The 13,540-nt window shown below is 46.4% G+C and overlaps 5 non-coding genes across 5 annotated transcripts; all 5 read left to right on the plus strand.

The window, feature by feature from the left end:
* The first annotated feature begins 47 nt into the window (after positions 1–47).
* On the plus strand, positions 48–129 carry trnal-aag (transfer RNA leucine (anticodon AAG)). Its single transcript has one exon. It is a non-coding gene; the product is annotated as a tRNA-Leu (tRNA).
* A 1,125-nt stretch (positions 130–1,254) lies between these two features.
* On the plus strand, positions 1,255–1,327 carry trnav-uac (transfer RNA valine (anticodon UAC)). Its single transcript has one exon. It is a non-coding gene; the product is annotated as a tRNA-Val (tRNA).
* A 6,543-nt stretch (positions 1,328–7,870) lies between these two features.
* Positions 7,871–7,952, plus strand: trnal-aag (transfer RNA leucine (anticodon AAG)). The gene has a single exon. It is a non-coding gene; the product is annotated as a tRNA-Leu (tRNA).
* A 1,924-nt stretch (positions 7,953–9,876) lies between these two features.
* Positions 9,877–9,958, plus strand: trnal-aag (transfer RNA leucine (anticodon AAG)). The gene has a single exon. It is a non-coding gene; the product is annotated as a tRNA-Leu (tRNA).
* A 1,125-nt stretch (positions 9,959–11,083) lies between these two features.
* On the plus strand, positions 11,084–11,156 carry trnav-uac (transfer RNA valine (anticodon UAC)). The gene has a single exon. It is a non-coding gene; the product is annotated as a tRNA-Val (tRNA).
* Positions 11,157–13,540: the final 2,384 nt, after the last annotated feature.

The raw sequence follows: 13,540 nt of genomic DNA on the forward strand, positions 1-13,540 counted from the left end.
GCAGGAACACAATTGGAAGTGCAAGAAAATGGAGCCGTGGGCGTGTTGGTAGTGTGGCCGAGCGGTCTAAGGCGCTGGATTAAGGCTCCAGTCTCGACAGAGGCGTGGGTTCGAATCCCACCGCTGCCATTTCTGCGGAGCAGCTAGTTTAAATGCTGTTTCGATCCCCTGCGGCATTTCTGTTTAAAACAGAAGCAAAATGAGTTTGCTTCCCGGGGAATTGATTGTGGTGTTGGTCAGTGCCGAATTTTCCAAAGTGTCTGTGCTGTCATGCTCGTGTTCGCCTCCCGCGCGGAAAATCGCCAGCGGCTCTACTCTTGCTTTCTGTTCCAGGCAAGTTGAGCTTTTACTGGAACCGAATGGAGACTGCTATTTCATCGTTGTTGCGAAACAGAGTCCTACGGTGACTCGACTCGTCGTTATTTGGTTTTCTGGCCAATGAGAAAATCGTTCCAATGTATTTCGATGTCATATGTTATTGAATTTCTCCCACTTCCATCATTTCAGTTCTGGAGTCATCGGAAGGGAAAGGTAATCTAATCGAGACTGTGATTGGTGAAATTCACTTTTGATGGCCCATTCTTATTATGTTCTTTTTTTGTCTCTTTGCAGCATTGTCTGGGAAGTGGTGGTGCACTCAGGCTCCAGTATGTTTGAAAGAGTAGTTTGGAATTGCCCTGTTGTTAGTTGTGTGATTACGTTATGGCTCATGCCCCCTGACTGTCTCACATTTAGCATTCATGCTCGCTGTGTCTGAAAATGCATTTGGTTTTCCCGTTTTGTTTGTGTTCGGTGTTAAATGCTTTCTGTTTTGCGATTCGCTCAATACATTACGAATTAACAGGGTTTCTGAGGTAACTTCCAGCTGCAAAAATCCTCAACTGAGAATCTGGGAAATTTTCACGGAGTATGGTCAGTCGGAGCAAAAGTAAGGAAGTCGTTCGTTTCTGCAGTGTTTCACAATGCTACCTTTCCCGTGAGCAGTCGAACAGACGAAAAGATTTTGCCACAGACTGCGACGGTAAGCTCCGCAAAAACGTAATTCTTTAAAGCAGGTGTAAGCGACACAACGTTATTGGGGTACACCGCGTGGAAACAGATACTTCGGTGTATCTCGTCCATGCTCACCACATAGCCAAAATTAAACAAGTCCCATTAAACAACGAGCTAACGGAAACAGAAAGGTGAAAGGTCGAATGGCTTCAACTTTCAGTGCTGGATGCCACTGAGCTGCAGCGGGGACGACCGAGGCTTGTTTCTGTAGTGTAGTGGTCATCACGTTCGCCTTACACGCGAAACGTCCCCAGTTCGAAACTGGGCAGAAACTGCTTTGCTCTTCAACTGCAGCCTTTGACATCGACAAGAACGGAGCTTTCTTGCTTGCTTTCCCATGTGCAAACCTGCCTTCGAGTTTGCTCGAATAAATCGTCGCTCGTAGTGCAATGCAATGCCGCTCCGTTTAATTACTGTGCAAAAGCATTGTAAAGTTTTTCTCCAACCTGGTTCTGATCATATGCCATTCTGTTTGAGAGTGTAGTTACCCCCTTCTGATCCTTCCACGAAAAGCATTACCGCATTCGCATTCCTTGCGCAGGCGGCCCGGTTCAAAGACAGGGAAGAAGCTGATGTGCTGGTGTCACAGTGCACCACGGATTCCTCAACTAGTCTGTCTATCCCAAAGTCGTCTCTGAAAGACCTCATTTGGAAGGTGTCTGTCGTTATTCAACGTGTGAGAATTGGCACCAGAGGTCCTGAATCATGTTTTGGAGCAGTTCGCACGTTAGTGGCTCATTCAATCAGCAACAGCAATGAAAGAAATTCCACTCTCAGAGGAACCTCTGGACCTGTGCTTTCATAGCGTCGCTAGTATTAAGGTGCGCCCCGAGATCTAAGCCAGGTTGGAACGGAAACGGAGGAATCGACAGAGAGGCTACAGAATGACATCGCATCCATTTGGTTTTCATTAAATCACTGACGAGCAAGAAAATGTAAACGGGGAGGGCGAGTGGGGAAGTGAGGCAGTTGCAGCTCTGGAGAAAGTCCTTCGTTGTGATTCACTCAGCAACCAGAGACGTGACGGTGACTCAGGCGTGAGAGCTCTTCACATCGTGAACAAAAAGCAATCAAGGGCAGTTAGCATCTCTTCCGGAGTGGGGGTGGGGTGAGGTAATTACCTTTTGACTTCTGTTACTATGTTCGGAAACTGCCTTTTGGATTGAGGTGAAGAGAAACTGCATTTCTAAAAAGCACCATGGAACTTGTTAAACTTTATTGAGTCGCTTATTCTCATCGATTCCCACACAGGTTTCCAACTCAGTTGGTATCCATGAGGCTCATGTCCAGGTGCAATCTGCAGCAAATTGCACGGTTAGGTAAAAGGCAAGGAAAGTGGCATCTCGAACCGGCCCCGAGGTCAGACCTTCCTCACAATGTAATCTGTCCTTCTCGGATTGTAATGCTACCTCCGGTTTTAGGGTGGAACATTCTTTGGGAACCTTATTCTGCAAAACAGACACAGTGACTGAAACTATGCTGCACGGTATGATTTGGGACACGGCCTGCTCAGCTTTGTGCATTTCCCCTGTAGTCCGGTGTGTTTCATGTTCCGTGTAAACGTGAAAGTTGTCCTGTTTCGAGCAATGGGTGAAATCATTGAGCAAAGCAAGAATCGAAATTGCAGTAATGTCAAGTAGCTCATGGTAATTTGACCCAATCATAATCCATCATATATTCTCACGCACTCACAGATACATCTGTAGCTGAATCGAAGTCTGAGAAGATAGACTCAGTTTACCAGTGATTTTTGTCTGGATTGATGGGCTATCGTTAACTGCTGAGAAATTGATATTGTAGACGGGCACATCCCAGCAGCTGTGCGAGTCGGAGAGGGATAATGGAACCCTTTTCACGTGAGTTTACATCTGTTGTTATGCAGGAACACAATTGGAAGTGCAAGAAAATGGAGTCGTGGGCGTGTTGGTAGTGTGGGAGAGCGGTCTAAGGCGCTGCATTAAGGCTCCAGTCTCGACAGAGGCGTGGGTTCGAATCCAGAGACGTGACCGTGACTCAGGCGTGAGACCTCTTCACATCGTGAACAAAAAGCAATCAAGGGCAGTTAGCACCTCTTTCGGGGTGGGGTGAGGTAATTACCTTTTGACTTCTGTTACTATGTTCGGAAACTGCCTTTTGGATTGAGGTGAAGAGAAACTGCATTTCTAAAAAGCACCATGGAACTTGTTAAACTTTATTGAGTCGCTTATTCTCATCGATTCCCACACAGGTTTCCAACTCAGTTGGTATCCATGAGGCTCATGTCCAGGTGCAATCTGCAGCAAATTGCACGGTTAGGTAAAAGGCAAGGAAAGTGGCATCTCGAACCGGCCCCGAGGTCAGACCTTCCTCACAATGTAATCTGTCCTTCTCGGATTGTAATGCTACCTCCGGTTTTAGGGTGGAACATTCTTTGGGAACCTTATTCTGCAAAACAGACACAGTGACTGAAACTATGCTGCACGGTATGATTTGGGACACGGCCTGCTCAGCTTTGTGCATTTCCCCTGTAGTCCGGTGTGCTTCATGTTCCGTGTAAACGTGAAAGTTGTCCTGTTTCGAGCAATGGGTGAAATCATTGAGCAAAGCAAGAATCGAAATTGCAGTAATGTCAAGTAGCTCATGGTAATTTGACCCAATCATAATCGATCATATATTCTCACGCACTCACAGATACATCTGTAGCTGAATCGAAGTCTGAGAAGATAGACTCAGTTTACCAGTGATTTTTGTCTGGATTGATGGGCTATCGTTAACTGCTGAGAAATTGATATTGTAGACGGGCACATCCCAGCAGCTGTGCGAGTCGGAGAGGGATAATGGAACCCTTTTCACGTGAGTTTACATCTGTTGTTATGCAGGAACACAATTGGAAGTGCAAGAAAATGGAGTCGTGGGCGTGTTGGTAGTGTGGGAGAGCGGTCTAAGGCGCTGCATTAAGGCTCCAGTCTCGACAGAGGCGTGGGTTCGAATCCAGAGACGTGACCGTGACTCAGGCGTGAGACCTCTTCACATCGTGAACAAAAAGCAATCAAGGGCAGTTAACACCTCTTTCGGAGTGGGGGTGGGGTGAGGTAATTACCTTTTGACTTCTGTTACTATGTTCGGAAACTGCCTTTTGGATTGAGGTGAAGAGAAACTGCATTTCTAAAAAGCACCATGGAACTTGTTAAACTTTATTGAGTCGCTTATTCTCATCGATTCCCACACAGGTTTCCAACTCAGTTGGTATCCATGAGGCTCATGTCCAGGTGCAATCTGCAGCAAATTGCACGGTTAGGTAAAAGGCAAGGAAAGTGGCATCTCGAACCGGCCCCGAGGTCAGACCTTCCTCACAATGTAATCTGTCCTTCTCGGATTGTAATGCTACCTCCGGTTTTAGGGTGGAACATTCTTTGGGAACCTTATTCTGCAAAACAGACACAGTGACTGAAACTATGCTGCACGGTATGATTTGGGACACGGCCTGCTCAGCTTTGTGCATTTCCCCTGTAGTCCGGTGTGCTTCATGTTCCGTGTAAACGTGAAAGTTGTCCTGTTTCGAGCAATGGGTGAAATCATTGAGCAAAGCAAGAATCGAAATTGCAGTAATGTCAAGTAGCTCATGGTAATTTGACCCAATCATAATCGATCATATATTCTCACGCACTCACAGATACATCTGTAGCTGAATCGAAGTCTGAGAAGATAGACTCAGTTTACCAGTGATTTTTGTCTGGATTGATGGGCTATCGTTAACTGCTGAGAAATTGATATTGTAGACGGGCACATCCCAGCAGCTGTGCGAGTCGGAGAGGGATCATGGAACCCTTTTCACGTGAGTTTACATCTGTTGTTATGCAGGAACACAATTGGAAGTGCAAGAAAATGGAGTCGTGGGCGTGTTGGTAGTGTGGGAGAGCGGTCTAAGGAGCTGGATTAAGGCTCCAGCCTCGACAGAGGCGTGGGTTCGAATCCCACCGCTGCCATTTCAGCGGAACAGCTAGTTTAAATGCTGTTTCGATCCCCTGCGGCATTTCTGTTTGAAGCAAAATGAGTTTGCTTCCCGGGGAATTGATTGTGGTGTTGGTAAGTGCCGAATTTTCCAAAGTGTCTGTGCTGTCATGCTCGTGTTCGCCTCCCACGCGGAAAATCGCCAGCGGCTCTACTCATGCTTTCTGTTCCAGGCAAGTTGAGCTTTTACTGGAACCGAATGGAGACTGCTATTTCATCGTTGTTGCGAAACAGAGTCGTACGGTGACTCGACTCGTCGTTATTTGGTTTTCTGGCCAATGAGAAAATCGTTCCAATGTATTTCGATGTCATATGTTCTTGAATTTCTCCCACTTCCATCATTTCAGTCCTGGAGTCATCGGAAGGGAAAGGTAATCTAATCGAGACTGTGATTGGTGAAATTCACTTTTTATGGCCCATTCTTATTATGTTCTTTTTTTGTCTCTTTGCAGCATTGTCTGGGAAGTGGTGGTGCACTCAGGCTCCAATATGTTTGAAAGAGTAGTTTGGAATTGCCCTGTTGTTAGTTGTGTGATTACGTTATGGCTCATGCCCCCTGACTGTCTCACATTTAGCATTCATGCTCGCTGTGTCTGAAAATGCATTTGGTTTTCCCGTTTTGTTTGTGTTCGGTGTTAAATGCTTTCTGTTTTGCGATTCGCTCAATACATTACGAATTAACAGGGTTTCTGAGGTAACTTCCAGCTGCAAAAATCCTCAACTGAGAATCTGGGAAATTTTCACGGAGTATGGTCAGTCGGAGCAAAAGTAAGGAAGTCGTTCGTTTCTGCAGTGTTTCACAATGCTACCTTTCCCGTGAGCAGTCGAACAGACGAAAAGATTTTGCCACAGACTGCGACGGTAAGCTCCGCAAAAACGTAATTCTTTAAAGCAGGTGTAAGCGACACAACGTTATTGGGGTACACCGCGTGGAAACAGATACTTCGGTGTATCTCGTCCATGCTCACCACATAGCCAAAATTAAACAAGTCCCATTAAACAACGAGCTAACGGAAACAGAAAGGTGAAAGGTCGAATGGCTTCAACTTTCAGTGCTGGATGCCACTGAGCTGCAGCAGGGACGACCGAGGCTTGTTTCTGTAGTGTAGTGGTCATCACGTTCACCTTACACGCGGAAAGTCCCCAGTTCGAAACTGGGCAGAAACTGCTTTGCTCTTCAACTGCAGCTTTTGACATCGACAAAAATGGAGCTTTCTTGCTTGCTTTCCCATGTGCAAACCTGCCTTCGAGTTTGCTCGAATAAATCGTCGCTCGTAGTGCAATGCAATGCCGCTCCGTTTAATTACTGTGCAAAAGCATTGTAAAGTTTTTCTCCAACCTGGTTCTGATCATATGCCATTCTGTTTGAGAGTGTAGTTACCCCCTTCTGATCCTTCCACGAAAAGCATTACCGCATTCGCATTCCTTGCGCAGGCGGCCCGGTTCAAAGACAGGGAAGAAGCTGATGTGCTGGTGTCACAGTGCACCACGGATTCCTCAACTAGTCTGTCTGTCAAATGTATCCCAAAGTCGTCTCTGAAAGACCTCATTTGGAAGGTGTCTGTCGTTATTCAACGTGTGAGAATTGGCACCAGAGGTCCTGAATCATGTTTTGGAGCAGTTCGCACGTTAGTGGCTCATTCAATCAGCAACAGCAATGAAAGAAATTCCACTCTCAGAGGAACCTCTGGACCTGTGCTTTCATAGCGTCGCTAGTATTAAGGTGCGCCCCGAGATCTAAGCCAGGTTGGAACGGAAACGGAGGAATCGACAGAGAGGCTACAGAATGACATCGCATCCATTTGGTTTTCATTAAATCACTGACGAGCAGGAAAATGTAAACGGGGAGGGCGAGTGGGGAAGTGAGGCAGTTGCAGCTCTGGAGAAAGTCCTTCGTTGTGATTCACTCAGCAACCAGAGACGTGACGGTGACTCAGGCGTGAGAGCTCTTCACATCGTGAACAAAAAGCAATCAAGGGCAGTTAGCACCTCTTCCGGAGTGGGGGTGGGGTGAGGTAATTACCTTTTGACTTCTGTTACTATGTTCGGAAACTGCCTTTTGGATTGAGGTGAAGAGAAACTGCATTTCTAAAAAGCACCATGGAACTTGTTAAACTTTATTGAGTCGCTTATTCTCATCGATTCCCACACAGGTTTCCAACTCAGTTGGTATCCATGAGGCTCATGTCCAGGTGCAATCTGCAGCAAATTGCACGGTTTGGAAAAAGGCAAGGAAAGTGGCATCTCGAACCGGCCCCGAGGTCAGACCTTCCTCACAATGTAATCTGTCCTTCTCGGATTGTAATGCTACCTCCGGTTTTAGGGTGGAACATTCTTTGGGAACCTTATTCTGCAAAACAGACACAGTGACTGAAACTATGCTGCACGGTATGATTTGGGACACGGCCTGCTCAGCTTTGTGCATTTCCCCTGTAGTCCGGTGTGTTTCATGTTCCGTGTAAACGTGAAAGTTGTCCTGTTTCGAGCAATGGGTGAAATCATTGAGCAAAGCAAGAATCGAAATTGCAGTAATGTCAAGTAGCTCATGGTAATTTGACCCAATCATAATCGATCATATATTCTCACGCACTCACAGATACATCTGTAGCTGAATCGAAGTCTGAGAAGATAGACTCAGTTTACCAGTGATTTTTGTCTGGATTGATGGGCTATCGTTAACTGCTGAGAAATTGATATTGTAGACGGGCACATCCCAGCAGCTGTGCGAGTCGGAGAGGGATCATGGAACCCTTTTCACGTGAGTTTACATCTGTTGTTATGCAGGAACACAATTGGAAGTGCAAGCAAATGGAGTCGTGGGCGTGTTGGTAGTGTGGCCGAGCGGTCTTAGGCGCTGGATTAAGGCTCCAGTCTCGACAGAGGCGTGGGTTCGAATCCCACCGCTGCCATTTCTGCGGAGCAGCTAGTTTAAATGCTGTTTCGATCCCCTGCGGCATTTCTGTTTAAAACAGAAGCAAAATGATTTTGCTTCCCGGGGAACTGATTGTGGTGTTGTTAAGTGCCGAATTTTCCAAAGTGTCTGTGCTGTCATGCTCGTGTTCGCCTCCCGCGCGGAAAATCGCCAGCGGCTCTACTCTTGCTTTCTGTTCCAGGCAAGTTGAGCTTTTACTGGAACCGAATGGAGACTGCTATTTCATCGTTGTTGCGAAACAGAGTCCTACGGTGACTCGACTCGTCGTTATTTGGTTTTCTGGCCAATGAGAAAATCGTTCCAATGTATTTCGATGTCATATGTTATTGAATTTCTCCCACTTCCATCATTTCAGTCCTGGAGTCATCGGAAGGGAAAGGTAATCTAATCGAGACTGTGATTGGTGAAATTCACTGGTTCTGATCATATGCCATTCTGTTTGAGAGTGTAGTTACCCCCTTCTGATCCTTCCACGAAAAGCATTACCGCATTCGCATTCCTTGCGCAGGCGGCCCGGTTCAAAGACAGGGAAGAAGCTGATGTGCTGGTGTCACAGTGCACCACGGATTCCTCAACTAGTCTGTCTGTCAAATGTATCCCAAAGTCGTCTCTGAAAGACCTCATTTGGAAGGTGTCTGTCGTTATTCAACGTGTGAGAATTGGCACCAGAGGTCCTGAATCATGTTTTGGAGCAGTTCGCACGTTAGTGGCTCATTCAATCAGCAACAGCAATGAAAGAAATTCCACTCTCAGAGGAACCTCTGGACCTGTGCTTTCATAGCGTCGCTAGTATTAAGGTGCGCCCCGAGATCTAAGCCAGGTTGGAACGGAAACGGAGGAATCGACAGAGAGGCTACAGAATGACATCGCATCCATTTGGTTTTCATTAAATCACTGACGAGCAGGAAAATGTAAACGGGGAGGGCGAGTGGGGAAGTGAGGCAGTTGCAGCTCTGGAGAAAGTCCTTCGTTGTGATTCACTCAGCAACCAGAGACGTGACGGTGACTCAGGCGTGAGAGCTCTTCACATCGTGAACAAAAAGCAATCAAGGGCAGTTAGCACCTCTTCCGGAGTGGGGGTGGGGTGAGGTAATTACCTTTTGACTTCTGTTACTATGTTCGGAAACTGCCTTTTGGATTGAGGTGAAGAGAAACTGCATTTCTAAAAAGCACCATGGAACTTGTTAAACTTTATTGAGTCGCTTTTTCTCATCGATTCCCACACAGGTTTCCAACTCAGTTGGTATCCATGAGGCTCATGTCCAGGTGCAATCTGCAGCAAATTGCACGGTTAGGTAAAAGGCAAGGAAAGTGGCATCTCGAACCGGCCCCGAGGTCAGACCTTCCTCACAATGTAATCTGTCCTTCTCGGATTGTAATGCTACCTCCGGTTTTAGGGTGGAACATTCTTTGGGAACCTTATTCTGCAAAACAGACACAGTGACTGAAACTATGCTGCACGGTATGATTTGGGACACGGCCTGCTCAGCTTTGTGCATTTCCCCTGTAGTCCGGTCTGTTTCATGTTCCGTGTAAACGTGAAAGTTGTCCTGTTTCGAGCAATGGGTGAAATCATTGAGCAAAGCAAGAATCGAAATTGCAGTAATGTCAAGTAGCTCATGGTAATTTGACCCAATCATAATCGATCATATATTCTCACGCACTCACAGATACATCTGTAGCTGAATCGAAGTCTGAGAAGATAGACTCAGTTTACCAGTGATTTTTGTCTGGATTGATGGGCTATCGTTAACTGCTGAGAAATTGATATTGTAGACGGGCACATCCCAGCAGCTGTGCGAGTCGGAGAGGGATCATGGAACCCTTTTCACGTGAGTTTACATCTGTTGTTATGCAGGAACACAATTGGAAGTGCAAGCAAATGGAGTCGTGGGCGTGTTGGTAGTGTGGCCGAGCGGTCTTAGGCGCTGGATTAAGGCTCCAGTCTCGACAGAGGCGTGGGTTCGAATCCCACCGCTGCCATTTCTGCGGAGCAGCTAGTTTAAATGCTGTTTCGATCCCCTGCGGCATTTCTGTTTAAAACAGAAGCAAAATGAGTTTGCTTCCCGGGGAACTGATTGTGGTGTTGTTAAGTGCCGAATTTTCCAAAGTGTCTGTGCTGTCATGCTCGTGTTCGCCTCCCGCGCGGAAAATCGCCAGCGGCTCTACTCTTGCTTTCTGTTCCAGGCAAGTTGAGCTTTTACTGGAACCGAATGGAGACTGCTATTTCATCGTTGTTGCGAAACAGAGTCCTACGGTGACTCGACTCGTCGTTATTTGGTTTTCTGGCCAATGAGAAAATCGTTCCAATGTATTTCGATGTCATATGTTATTGAATTTCTCCCACTTCCATCATTTCAGTCCTGGAGTCATCGGAAGGGAAAGGTAATCTAATCGAGACTGTGATTGGTGAAATTCACTTTTTATGGCCCATTCTTATTATGTTCTTTTTTTGTCTCTTTGCAGCATTGTCTGGGAAGTGGTGGTGCACTCAGGCTCCAGTATGTTTGAAAGAGTAGTTTGGAATTGCCCTGTTGTTAGTTGTGTGATTACGTTATGGCTCATGCCCCCTGACTGTCTCACATTTAGCATTCATGCTCGCTGTGTCTGAAAATGCATTTGGTTTTCCCGTTTTGTTTGTGTTCGGTGTTAAATGCTTTCTGTTTTGCGATTCGCTCAATACATTACGAATTAACAGGGTTTCTGAGGTAACTTCCAGCTGCAAAAATCCTCAACTGAGAATCTGGGAAATTTTCACGGAGTATGGTCAGTCGGAGCAAAAGTAAGGAAGTCGTTCGTTTCTGCAGTGTTTCACAATGCTACCTTTCCCGTGAGCAGTCGAACAGACGAAAAGATTTTGCCACAGACTGCGACGGTAAGCTCCGCAAAAACGTAATTCTTTAAAGCAGGTGTAAGCGACACAACGTTATTGGGGTACACCGCGTGGAAACAGATACTTCGGTGTATCTCGTCCATGCTCACCACATAGCCAAAATTAAACAAGTCCCATTAAACAACGAGCTAACGGAAACAGAAAGGTGAAAGGTCGAATGGCTTCAACTTTCAGTGCTGGATGCCACTGAGCTGCAGCGGGGACGACCGAGGCTTGTTTCTGTAGTGTAGTGGTCATCACGTTCGCCTTACACGCGAAACGTCCCCAGTTCGAAACTGGGCAGAAACTGCTTTGCTCTTCAACTGCAGCCTTTGACATCGACAAGAACGGAGCTTTCTTGCTTGCTTTCCCATGTGCAAACCTGCCTTCGAGTTTGCTCGAATAAATCGTCGCTCGTAGTGCAATGCAATGCCGCTCTGTTTAATTACTGTGCAAAAGCATTGTAAAGTTTTTCTCCAACCTGGTTCTGATCATATGCCATTCTGTTTGAGAGTGTAGTTACCCCCTTCTGATCCTTCCACGAAAAGCATTACCGCATTCGCATTCCTTGCGCAGGCGGCCCGGTTCAAAGACAGGGAAGAAGCTGATGTGCTGGTGTCACAGTGCACCACGGATTCCTCAACTAGTCTGTCTGTCAAATGTATCCCAAAGTCGTCTCTGAAAGACCTCATTTGGAAGGTGTCTGTCGTTATTCAACGTGTGAGAATTGGCACCAGAGGTCCTGAATCATGTTTTGGAGCAGTTCGCACGTTAGTGGCTCATTCAATCAGCAACAGCAATGAAAGAAATTCCACTCTCAGAGGAACCTCTGGACCTGTGCTTTCATAGCGTCGCTAGTATTAAGGTGCGCCCCGAGATCTAAGCCAGGTTGGAACGGAAACGGAGGAATCGACAGAGAGGCTACAGAATGACATCGCATCCATTTGGTTTTCATTAAATCACTGACGAGCAGGAAAATGTAAACGGGGAGGGCGAGTGGGGAAGTGAGGCAGTTGCAGCTCTGGAGAAAGTCCTTCGTTGTGATTCACTCAGCAACCAGAGACGTGACGGTGACTCAGGCGTGAGAGCTCTTCACATCGTGAACAAAAAGCAATCAAGGGCAGTTAGCACCTCTTCCGGAGTGGGGGTGGGGTGAGGTAATTACCTTTTGACTTCTGTTACTATGTTCGGAAACTGCCTTTTGGATTGAGGTGAAGAGAAACTGCATTTCTAAAAAGCACCATGGAACTTGTTAAACTTTATTGAGTCGCTTTTTCTCATCGATTCCCACACAGGTTTCCAACTCAGTTGGTATCCATGAGGCTCATGTCCAGGTGCAATCTGCAGCAAATTGCACGGTTAGGTAAAAGGCAAGGAAAGTGGCATCTCGAACCGGCCCCGAGGTCAGACCTTCCTCACAATGTAATCTGTCCTTCTCGGATTGTAATGCTACCTCCGGTTTTAGGGTGGAACATTCTTTGGGAACCTTATTCTGCAAAACAGACACAGTGACTGAAACTATGCTGCACGGTATGATTTGGGACACGGCCTGCTCAGCTTTGTGCATTTCCCCTGTAGTCCGGTGTGTTTCATGTTCCGTGTAAACGTGAAAGTTGTCCTGTTTCGAGCAATGGGTGAAATCATTGAGCAAAGCAAGAATCGAAATTGCAGTAATGTCAAGTAGCTCATGGTAATTTGACCCAATCATAATCGATCATATATTCTCACGCACTCACAGATACATCTGTAGCTGAATCGAAGTCTGAGAAGATAGACTCAGTTTACCAGTGATTTTTGTCTGGATTGATGGGCTATCGTTAACTGCTGAGAAATTGATATTGTAGACGGGCACATCCCAGCAGCTGTGCGAGTCGGAGAGGGATCATGGAACCCTTTTCACGTGAGTTTACATCTGTTGTTATGCAGGAACACAATTGGAAGTGCAAGCAAATGGAGTCGTGGGCGTGTTGGTAGTGTGGGAGAGCGGTCTAAGGAGCTGGATTAAGGCTCCAGCCTCGACAGAGACGTGGGTTCGAATCCCACCGCTGCCATTTCAGCGGAGCAGCTAGTTTAAATGCTGTTTCGATCCCCTGCGGCATTTCTGTTTGAAGCAAAATGAGTTTGCTTCCCGGGGAATTGATTGTGGTGTTGGTAAGTGCCGAATTTTCCAAAGTGTCTGTGCTGTCATGCTCGTGTTCGCCTCCCACGCGGAAAATCGCCAGCGGCTCTACTCATGCTTTCTGTTCCAGGCAAGTTGAGCTTTTACTGGAACCGAATGGAGACTGCTATTTCATCGTTGTTGCGAAACAGAGTCGTACGGTGACTCGACTCGTCGTTATTTGGTTTTCTGGCCAATGAGAAAATCGTTCCAATGTATTTCGATGTCATATGTTCTTGAATTTCTCCCACTTCCATCATTTCAGTCCTGGAGTCATCGGAAGGGAAAGGTAATCTAATCGAGACTGTGATTGGTGAAATTCACTTTTTATGGCCCATTCTTATTATGTTCTTTTTTTGTCTCTTTGCAGCATTGTCTGGGAAGTGGTGGTGCACTCAGGCTCCAATATGTTTGAAAGAGTAGTTTGGAATTGCCCTGTTGTTAGTTGTGTGATTACGTTATGGCTCATGCCCCCTGACTGTCTCACATTTAGCATTCATGCTCGCTGTGTCTGAAAATGCATTTGGTTTTCCCG

This window comes from Chiloscyllium punctatum, chromosome 18 (assembly GCF_047496795.1).
Source record: "Chiloscyllium punctatum isolate Juve2018m chromosome 18, sChiPun1.3, whole genome shotgun sequence".
Taxonomy (NCBI): Eukaryota; Metazoa; Chordata; class Chondrichthyes; order Orectolobiformes; family Hemiscylliidae; genus Chiloscyllium; species Chiloscyllium punctatum.